Source organism: Pholcus phalangioides, unplaced genomic scaffold (genome assembly GCF_987345545.1).
Source record: "Pholcus phalangioides strain wild (caught in Gottingen) unplaced genomic scaffold, Ppha-v1.0 ptg000027l_1, whole genome shotgun sequence".
In the NCBI taxonomy this organism is placed as follows: Eukaryota; Metazoa; Arthropoda; class Arachnida; order Araneae; family Pholcidae; genus Pholcus; species Pholcus phalangioides.
Window position 1 is genome coordinate 6,794,688 of NW_028301617.1, and position 10,799 is coordinate 6,805,486.

The 10,799-nt window shown below is 35.5% G+C and overlaps 1 protein-coding gene across 1 annotated transcript in view; it reads right to left on the reverse strand.

Annotated features, from left to right (window-relative positions):
• Positions 1–8,411, reverse strand: part of LOC149068291 (uncharacterized) — a 43,374-nt gene extending 34,963 nt beyond the window's left edge. Inside the window, exon 1 of the mRNA XM_089251714.1 lies at positions 8,132–8,411. The gene's annotated coding sequence lies outside the window, so the exon portion shown is untranslated. The remainder of the gene's footprint in view (positions 1–8,131) is intronic.
• Positions 8,412–10,799: the final 2,388 nt, after the last annotated feature.

Below are 10,799 nucleotides of genomic sequence, written 5' to 3' on the forward strand. Positions count from 1 at the left end.
CACATCGACCAGTAACTGAACACTCTGCAAAGAGTGTTTGGGCATTACCCATGACATTGATACACAATTGGCATATATATGCAACAACAATCCTTAAAAATCTCTTAAGAACAGTGAGGCTCTAAAATTCTACAGCTAATTAACAGTTCAGGTGGTTTTAAAATTGCACAATCAGCCATGGAAGCACAACCGTGACCCCCACCACCATTTCAGATTTTTATTGAACAAACCCAAAAAGAGAAAAACTAACCACACGTTTCTCTCCCAACCACAATCAAAGGCCAGTGAGATTTAATCTATGTATACAGTATATGTATAGATATAAACATCTGCTGTACTCTTTTCATAACACAGATAGATGTTTAAAAAGTTTTTTTTTATGCCACATAACATATGGCGTAAAAGAACTTTCTAAAACACAAACTTTTTGATTTCAGTTATTATTAAATTATCTCTATATAATCACTGATACTTAAAACAGGATACTTATAATGCATAACAATAGATTATATGTCTAACAATTGAAATACTGAATTTTAAGACTAAAATGTCCTTTAATTTGGCAGTGCTGATTGCATATGATGCTTGAGAAACTCCTGTAACGTACTCATAGTGCAAAAGTAAGAATAACTAAGCTTGACTATGATATTGTCCATTTACTAGTGTGACCACACTATGTTTGGACCGTAATTTATTTAAGGAAAACACAAATTACATCGGAGAGATAACAGCACCTACAATACAAACAGTACGGAGTGGACACCATAACAACTCTCGAACACTACTGCCACGACAGCAAATCTCGGGCACGCCACCTATATTCACGAATACAGCCGCTGTGGTGGTCGAGTGGTCATAGTGACGGACTCGCATCTCGAGGATCCGGGTTCAAACCACACCGTCGCCACAGTGGTGATTGGCTGAAGTTGGTTTTCTGCGGTTTTCAACTTCAAGGTGCAAATGCAAGCCGATCTCCACATTAAAGTCTTGCCACAGAGAGCAACAGGCCTACAACGGTATAATTATTCATTCATTACACTTCACGAAGTGAGTTGACAGGAAAAACTCGTAGTTTAAAAAATTGATTGCAGATGGCAGCACTACATATAACAAGCATCCCACGGAAACAAACTTCAAGGAAGGTTCACTATACATACTTATACATATACATTCCAACATGTACCAATTCGTCAGAGGTTCCGCGAGGTGCATCTCTGGTTTAGTAGTAGTAGTAGTATATTCACGGATACAGCCGGTCTTGACCGTCACACTAGCATTTATAACAGGGTAGTAAAAAATCATGTTTTTAATTTTAATCGACTGCTATTAATTAAAACAAGTCTTGTTAATCACTAAGAATGCATATTTTTACATATCCCCTAACTGCTTAGTTTTTGTAATTGCTCAAATTTAATTAAACATTAATGAATAAACTATAAACAAAAAATATGTATACAAAAAATCTGTGTTTGTGTAACATGAAAGGTCGTTGAGCCCAAATTAACTTCACGAATTAAATTTTTTTTTAAAGAAAAGTGCTTTTATTCATGAGCCCCCTCCCCATTAAAGTGAATGTGGGGTGGCATCTCAGTATCACACAAAAGGTGTAGGTATCTCAACTCACTTGATGTAACTAAAGAGCAACCGTTCGGCATCAACTAAATAAAGCAAATTCTATTGACAAGATTGTTTCTTGCACAATTTATGGATGTGTTTCCAACTTGCATGATGTTGCTTAATACTTCACACATTTTTATTCTTTTCACAGACTCAATTAGTTTTGGTAAAAAAAAACGAGCAAACTTGAGATTTTAATGCGAAAAGTAAAGTCTAAAGCATAACAATATTTATGTGGTGTAATATCTATTATTATTTTGAATCAGCAATTACAGCATAGAATTCAAGGCTTTATACAGAAAATAATTTCTGTTTATTCATCAACGGAACCATTAGTGCCACATTGCAATACATTTGTTGGGAGTGTGTTGGACAGTTGCACGAGTTAAATTCAAGATAGACATGAATTTTATCTTACACGAAAGAAAAGACTTTATTTACACGACATATTATGTACAGGATCAGAAACAAATTGACGAGTGATAACTCAAATAATCACACAATGGTGCTTCGAGCTCATACATCAATCACTGCTCGGGGGTGCGGCTTTCTATTTCCACACGTGTGGTGGCAACAACACACATGGAAAATATTTAGTGCAGTTTAGTCAAGTGTAAGTTCAACTCCCTATATTTTTCTTCAATGTTTTCCATGCACGAAATCTAGAAGTACAACAGCTTCCTTTCTGCACTGTATCTAGGGACTAAGTTCAAGTCTGTATTTAGGCCAAAGATCTATATTTCTTTTAATCACAAACTTTACCGCACATCAGCAACATGCAAACCATACCAGGTTACATTTACTTCAATATCATGGAATTTATGTAAAGAAAAAACAAAATTTTGAGATTTTGTGATTTAAATCAATGAGTTTTTTTAAAAAAAATCAAGTGATTTAAATTGGCATACCCTGATTTATAATGCAAAAATTTTCCAATTGAAGCTGTATCTAAACATGCAAAGCAATGCTTTGTAAATCAAGTCCTGCCAGCTCTGCTGTGATTGAAAATACTCTTTTAAAATTTCGGATTTATACAAAATATCAAAACAAATATTTAAAACTCGGTAATTATATAATTCAAAATATTGAGACTTGAGAATATTCTGAGAATATAATATTCTCCTGGATGTAAAAATCAATATAAATTGTTAATCAATATAAATCAGTTTCCATTGCCTGAAACATTTACAACAAAGCAATCTTAACATATTCACCCCCCCCCCCAACCAAATGGCAATTTTTAGTTCGAGAATATTCTCACAACATTCTCTTGGTCATGATGAGAGGTTTTAAAAGTTTGGTTATAAAGATTTTAGAAACCTTTAAGGTATCCTCGACTACCTTTCTTATCACTTTTCTTTAAAATGGTTCTGGAATGAACTTTAAATACATTTTTTGATAGAAAGTGTCTCGAAATGGTCAAAACAGTGACAAATTTTCATCTATCTATTATAGTTTCTATGGAAAAGTCGTTTTTATGTCAAATTTTAGGAAAAATTCATGTGATATTCGAAACACGATTGCAAAAAATTTTATTAATGAGATGCTTTGTGATTTTCTCAGTGCATTTGGCTAGTAATGTTGCAGGTTATGAACCAAAATTTAAAGGATTGCATGATATTTTCATAAGTTACACCAAAATATGTTTAAGTATATGTGAATTTTTTGAAATTTCACCCTACATTTTGTCTATAAAACACTGGGTCAACCAGTGGAAATTTTAGTGAAAATTTCATTTGAATATATTGAAAATCTGCAAAGTTATGATATATTTTCACAAATAATATTGCTTGGATAGGGTTAGCCTAAGAGACGTCACTCGTGAGATTAGAAAACATTTTTTTTCTCAAAAAGTTTCTGAGATATGTACATGAAACCTTGCATGCTCAACAAGCATGGTAGAAGCAATAAATAAAAAATAATAATTGGAATCCGGAATGATGGGTTGCATTTCAGTATCTAGTTGAATGATTTGAAATCGGAACGATCCCGTCTTATTTCGATGAATTTTGTGTTGCGAGCCAGAATAAACATATTAACGGTCAAAAAACCATTATTTTTTTTCTCCAGTATTTTACTTCATATATTTAGGAGAAATTTAAAATAAAAGTTGTTTTGGTAACTGCTGTGCCTCTGTTTGAAAAATACGTTTGAAAAATTGTATTTTTTCTAACGAAAAATTCCACAGAAACAAAGTTTACATAATTTTTTTGCATGTAAATTTCAAATGTAAGTGTATGAATTATTTTTATTCATATTCTGTATGTTTTTGTGAACACTTTAGTGAAAATTTCACTTGAATATATATAAGTGAATATAAGTTCAAAACAAAAGAAATTAAATCAAAGTTGATTGATAAAGGAAGCTATTCTTATATAATCACCTTCATTCTAAGATGTTGTTTTCTTCATTGTACATACAGTTAAATTCTGTATCACTCACATTTCTTTTTTTAAAAGTTGTTCAATTCAGCTCCATGTTGGTTTAATTTCCTTGCTTTCAAACTTTAATATTTGTGGGCTACAAACTTCAATATTCCATGTCTTCTTGACGGGAAGAGAAATGGGAGACAGAGAACTAGAAGGACTACTATTATAAATCACCAGAAGAATATTCTTATCGTAAAATAATAAGAATTATTCTCAAGTTATTTGTTATAATGCATGTTATTACAAATACTGTTCAGAATTAATCTCTGGAAGGACTACTGTTATAAATAACTGAAGAATATTCTCTGGAAGGACTATTATTAATAACTTGAAAATAATTCTTATTATTTTCTATAAGAACATTCCCCAGTAATTTGTAAAAGTACTCCTTCCAGAGAATATTTTCAAAGATATTATATATATATATACACACACACACACATCAAGAATAAGAAGAATATTCTCAAGTTATTTATAAATAGTAGTTCTTCCAGAGAATATTCTCTTCTATGAGAATAATATTCTTGAGAATATTCTCCTAAAGATTATTCTCGAGAATTTAACATATCTATCGCACATTGGTGAAATCACACATTTGGCAGCATAACCTTGTTCATAGAATTTCAGCCACAACCTGTTCTAAATTACTGGCAATCAATCAATGATGATCCTAAACATGAGCTCAACAAATCTGTCTCATCGCCCTCTTGTTTAACCAACATATAGAATTCCATGTTGCCTCTGTAACTTCCATATATATAACATCCCTCCTCTTCTTCTAAATGAGTGTATCACCCACTATGGAGAAAAACTCTATTCTAAATGAAAATAACACTTTTATTTTATGCCTCTTTTTTTGTTTAACTAACTCCATATTGCATCTGTAGCTTACATCACTTTTCCGCAAGATGATATATCACCCACTTTGAGTAAAACACTGGAACAGCTATAGTATGATCCACCACCAATCTTGGTGACTTTTTTCCAGACAACACATTGCCAAGGCTGATAAAATGACGGCTGGGTTGTCGATCATTCTTCCAGAATGTGCGTTGAATGTTCCCTCTTTTCCTTCCAAATGACGTCACTCCATGTCATACCATACACCATGAAAATATTTTTAATTTCTGCTCTTCTCCCTTCAAAATGGGATCGAACTTCACACTTTCGTGAGAATATAGAGATATTTTTTCTTTCCCCCCAAGTGTTTGTCAATCTTACGCCAACAAAGATCTGTGCTATCTTTAGATTGCCACCATTATTTCATAATATCCAATGCCTAACGAAAAGAATGGCAACCGAGACAGACTGGTGTCACTCACTCATCAGACATGCCAACAACTGGCAAAAATCTGGTACCAACTGGCCAAATCTCTATTGCAATCATAGTTCTAAATGAAATTTGAAGGTTTTGAAGTGACCTTGCACATATCTCAGGTCATGCGTAGTCCAACTTGGTGTAAGGAAAAGACTGCCAAAATCACCAAACACAGCGTTGTCATCTTTTCCTCTGCCAACTGACAGACACTTGATCATGTAGTTCTGTCTGAGAGAGGACCTACTCTTAGGGGCCTCTGCATTCTAAGCTCTCTGTGTGCCCTTTTTTATGTACACCATTTTTTTATAGCCTACAGCAATCAAATTTATATATATATCAGGGTATAAGCTACGGTCAAATTTTTTGCAAAATGCGAAAGAAAATCATAGAATGCAAAAGAAGTAGTAGCCACTTTTGCAAAAAAGCATACAAGATGTACGAAATGAGTAGACATCCAACCATCAACATTAACATATTTTAACCTTTTGCTAAAGCTTTTCCCACCATTTTTGCTTTTTTACGAAAGGAATTTTTTATCCAGCTTAAACCCTGATATATATATATATAAAGTGATGACAACATGTGCTACATGTTCAGAGAGGTTTTTTTTTTGCCTCAGTTATATTACAATCCGGCCACACAGGACATTGTCGTTGTGTGTCCAAACAATTGACATGAGTCAACAGCCCGCGATGATCGTGAGAGGTCAACGTGACCTTATGATGTGGGATTCTCCAGTCGTGTTTGAACTACAACGCGCGATCACTGCACGGGCAGTCATCTGAACATTCCCGTCACCCGACATAGACTTTCTCTTCAAAACGTGTCATCGTCATCAAGAAGGAGTGTCCAGCTGTCATAATTTTACTGAAGTACCTCATTTTTGAAATTCCATTTTTTTATAAGTTCGAAGCAGGAGCCATTTGATTTAATAATTCTCTCTCTCAATGATTGATTGTAGTGCTGTTATGTTAAAAGAAATATCACGTTCTTCATTCAAGCACACAGTTGTATATACAGTCGAATCCAGTTATAACAAACTCCAAAAGACCAGAGAAATCACTTTGTTATACCGAAATTTCGTTATAAAAGAATTCCTGGGTTTTGCATTGTTCCTATGTAAGCTTATCTGCGGGAATTAGAAAAGTGTTCGTGAAAACGAGATTTTTGCTATATCGGTATTCGACTGTAATTGTATGCCTAATTTGTTGTAATAAAGACAATGCTCAATGTACTACCCAGGGCCGTTATTTGAACTTTTCCCAGGGGGTACGGACGGGCCTGGTACTACCCTATCGATTTGGCCTTTTTGCATTTCCTTTTTATTGTTTCATTTGTCATCTTCCCTCTTCCCCGATTTCAGGATTATCACCATTCAGATACACCTCACTTAGACGTCCGACCACCACCACCCAAAAATGTTTCAAATTTTAAAATGTAATTTTTCTCTCACCACACCATAGATGTCGCTAGCTGCTTTGCTTTTGTTTTACGCAGCATTTTGAATGATTTGAAAACTGTTGAGACGAGAACCACTTTTTCTTTTATACAGCTTGGTTTTCACATTAGAGTGTGTTTATTGGATATCATCATATCTGAGGTTGTACCTTTAATTTTTATTATTAGAAAGACTTTTATGCCCTGATCAGTTTATTTAAAAAAGAGTCCAGGTTTTATTTTATTAAAGGAAGAATATTTATGCAGTGATCAGTTTATTTTATAAAATATATACATATAGTTTGGGTTTTATTTATTTTTTTGAAAGAGAATATTTAGAAGGGCCATTCTGACCAATGTTTATTTAAGAGTCAGGGTTTTTTATTCAGTTTTTTCTCATTCTATCCTCTCTTTTTTTCTTCCAAATGACGTCACTTAATAGCCGCGGCGTTTTGAAAAACCGTTGGGATAGTTCTTCATATTTTCTCTTCCTTCCGTATATATGTTGTAGTGTGTGCCGGATTAATTGGAATTATTTTGGACATCTTTTCCCTCAGGTTGTACCTTTAATATTTTCCAATATTTATTCTTTTCTACATGCAGGATGCCCCTGCATCCTTTTTATTTTATTTATTTATTTATTTTATACCGTTGATTATTTATAAGAACCCGGATTCTCGGAAAGAGAGTCCGGGTTTTAATTTATAATAAATAGAATATTTTTATTTATACAACATGCAGGACCGTTGATTATTTATAAGAACCCGGATTCTCGGAAAGAGTCCGGGTTTTAATTTATAATACATAGAATATTTTCATTTATACAGCAGGATCGTTATTTATTCACAACGGTCCGGGTTTTATTTAAACCCTGATTTCATTTTTTTTTATCGTTTTATTTTTTAAATACTCCACAGCTTATTTTTGTTTATGCCATTTGTTTTTACTGTTTTCTATGCTTTTTTTTCTGGCGCACGTAGTGTCTGGCGGCTTTTTCTCGGGCCGTCTGACATATTTGGCGCCGGGAAAAAAAAGTCGCCGAAAATCGCCAACCTGTCCCTTATACCAAAGCTGTTCCCTTAATACCTTATGTTGTTTGGATGTTTAGTCCAGAAAGTGATATTTTTTATTATGCTTGTTTGTTTCCGTTAGTTGTTTTCTTTGCTGGCGATTTTTTTTTTCGGCGCCCATAGTCAGTTACGGAATTGGCGACTTAAGGTCAGCAGTGTTTAGCGCCGAAAAAAGTCGCTAATATTGGCAGCGAATAGAAGCTGTAGCTGTTCCTAAACAAAAACAATACTCTCATTTCATGAAAAATAACACCGCTTACCTATATAATGGTATTAATACGTTTGATGGATAGAGCTAACTCCTCTTGCTTGAAACATCGGTAAACAATGAAGCCGACAGATTAATTTAGCACACTGATTCAATTGTTTAAAAGCTGGGATATTGTTGATTATAGCCATGCGGCGTTATATAATGGAGATTTCGGAAAAAAATTGTCGTCTGCCAAGGAGATTGTAATTAGAGCGCTTTGGTTGTAATCCCCAGTCATTCCTCTATGGTCGTCTGCAGTGGAGGACGCTGCAGCCATGATCATCTGTCTTGTTGACTTTTTTTTTTTTTTTGTTTCCTTACCCTGTGACGTCACGTCGTCAGCAATTTCCTTCTCATTTCCGTGACCATATTTTCTCGAGAAACATACGGTTAAGATTCCTAATACGGGGCATAGCCAAAAATGATGCCAAAAGTAAGCAAAGTTTCAGCTATTTCTATAAAATCTGTTGTTCCCTGTGAAAAATTGCTAATGGCCGGAAAGGAAACACTTCTGAAATTTTTGTTTTTTCAAACTGAGCACAACTCAGGTCACAACAACTAGTGAGTTGCGCAGGAAGGGTAACTAGTGTTTTGTCCGATTTTTCAGTGCTGCCATCTATATTTTAAAAGTGAAGTGTAATGACTGAATACTTGCACTGTTTGTAGGCCTATTGCTCTCTGTGGCGACACTTTTTAATGGGGAGATCGGCTCGCATTTCCGCCTCGAAGTTGGGAGCCACAGAAAACCAACTTCAGCCGACCACCACTGTGGCGACGGCGGGGCTCGAACCCGGATGCGAGTCCGTCTCTATGACCACTCGCCTACCACAGCGGAACTTCTGAAAATTGCAGTGGATTAAAATAAATTCTACGAAATAAAAAGTTCATCAATATCATCATAAGGTTCCGATTCGAAGATTGGCAATCGTGGCTCCCCATTCAATCAGGAGATGACCCAGGCAGTTACAGCCCTGTGAAATATGGAAGTCGAAAATGAATGGCTCTCTATCAGGGACGGATATTTTGTGGCTCTCCGAAATGTTTTTTTCCGATCTTTTGGAGGGGGGGGGGAAGGCTGAAATTTCAATGCCTATGCTAGGAACTTTATTGCAAAATGTGGGCACTGCGCATGGGCCCTTAGGCTGGAAAATTTGGGCCCTTTTAATAGCGAATTTATAGTGTGCAAAGACAAAATATGGTGAGAACTGTTCCGGGCTCCCCCGGCCGGAGCCCTGTCAGTACCATGGGCCCCACGAGGGCGGGGCTATGTCTACAATATCTGTAGCACCACTGTGGAAGAGCTGTCAGGGATAGACGGCGGGTTTTCTACCCAGAGTTTCAATTAAATACTCTGAATGAATCTGGTGGTGGAGCATCGTTATCGAACTTTTGCCATCCGTGGCTCCCTTGCTACGTTATCCACGACAATCTAAGAAAGAACCGCACCTAAGTACTGAATAGGCAATCATCAATGTTTGCAGCTCACCGCGATGCCCTGGACAAAGAGACACGGCGCACACTTTGAGAACCACTGATCTAAATCATCGCTCGACGATGAGTCATTGCCAGTTGAAACGCCAGAGACTATTTCTGCATCTATGAAAATTTGATTGCTGTTGGAGTCTAATGGTTACCATTTTTCACCTACATCATTTCCTATGGTTCCTGGCAACCAGGAATTATTTTTGAAAATTAGAAGAGGATTTTTCGTTGGATTCCTTTATTTCTTGATTATCGTCGAAAAAACAAGTCTTGGTCATACATTTTTCAGGTTTCTTTTGCAAGGTTTCTATCACGTTTTTCCCCACTTCTGCCGGTCCATAACATTTTTCACCAATTTTTTCCCCTTTTTTGGAGAATGGAAAAAACACTTATTCTCATCTTAAGAGATACTGAAGCAACGTTTTTTTTTGTACAACTGTTTGATATCTTGTATTGCTCGTTGGAAGGGTTGGGTATTTCTCTGGCAAAAACTGGTGAAAAGCAGGGCGAAAATGGCAAAAACGGTTATATGAAAAAAAAACCATTTCGTGTATAACTGAGATTTGAAATCATTACAACAATCAACTTTATACTGTTATATTGAGAAGTACTCTGATAAAAAACACATTTAAAATACATAAATATACAGCCGATGCTCGTTACGACCCCCACGAAATAGCGATCATTCCATTACAACGACCTATAGGTGAAAAATCGGTTATGTTTCCGTACACACATGAAGTGTCATTATGACAATAAAAATATTGATGCAAAAGAATTGTATGATACTGGACGTAAATTAATGTGGGAAGTATACATTTGCTTTATGCTTGACAAAAAACCTATTTTTGTCAGGACGTTTTTTACTCTAGTTTTTTTCCAGCCGTGACAAAAACCATTGCTGCCAACTTTTGAAAATGAAAATTCGGAAGATTTTCGCGCAAACCCGTATTTTATGCTAAAACCACTCCCTAATAAATACAATAGGGATTTTCCAAACATAAAAGTTAAAACGTAGGGAATAAAATCCCTACTCAAAAAACAAGTGAAATTGGAGGCCAAAACTTCAATGATGTAAAAATAAATATTGTGTTCAATCAGAAACGCTGTGAACAAACATTCTGCGCGAATGACCCCAAAATCATCGGAAGATGAAGGGGGAAAAAAGCGTCAATTTTTGAAGAACACTGACTTTT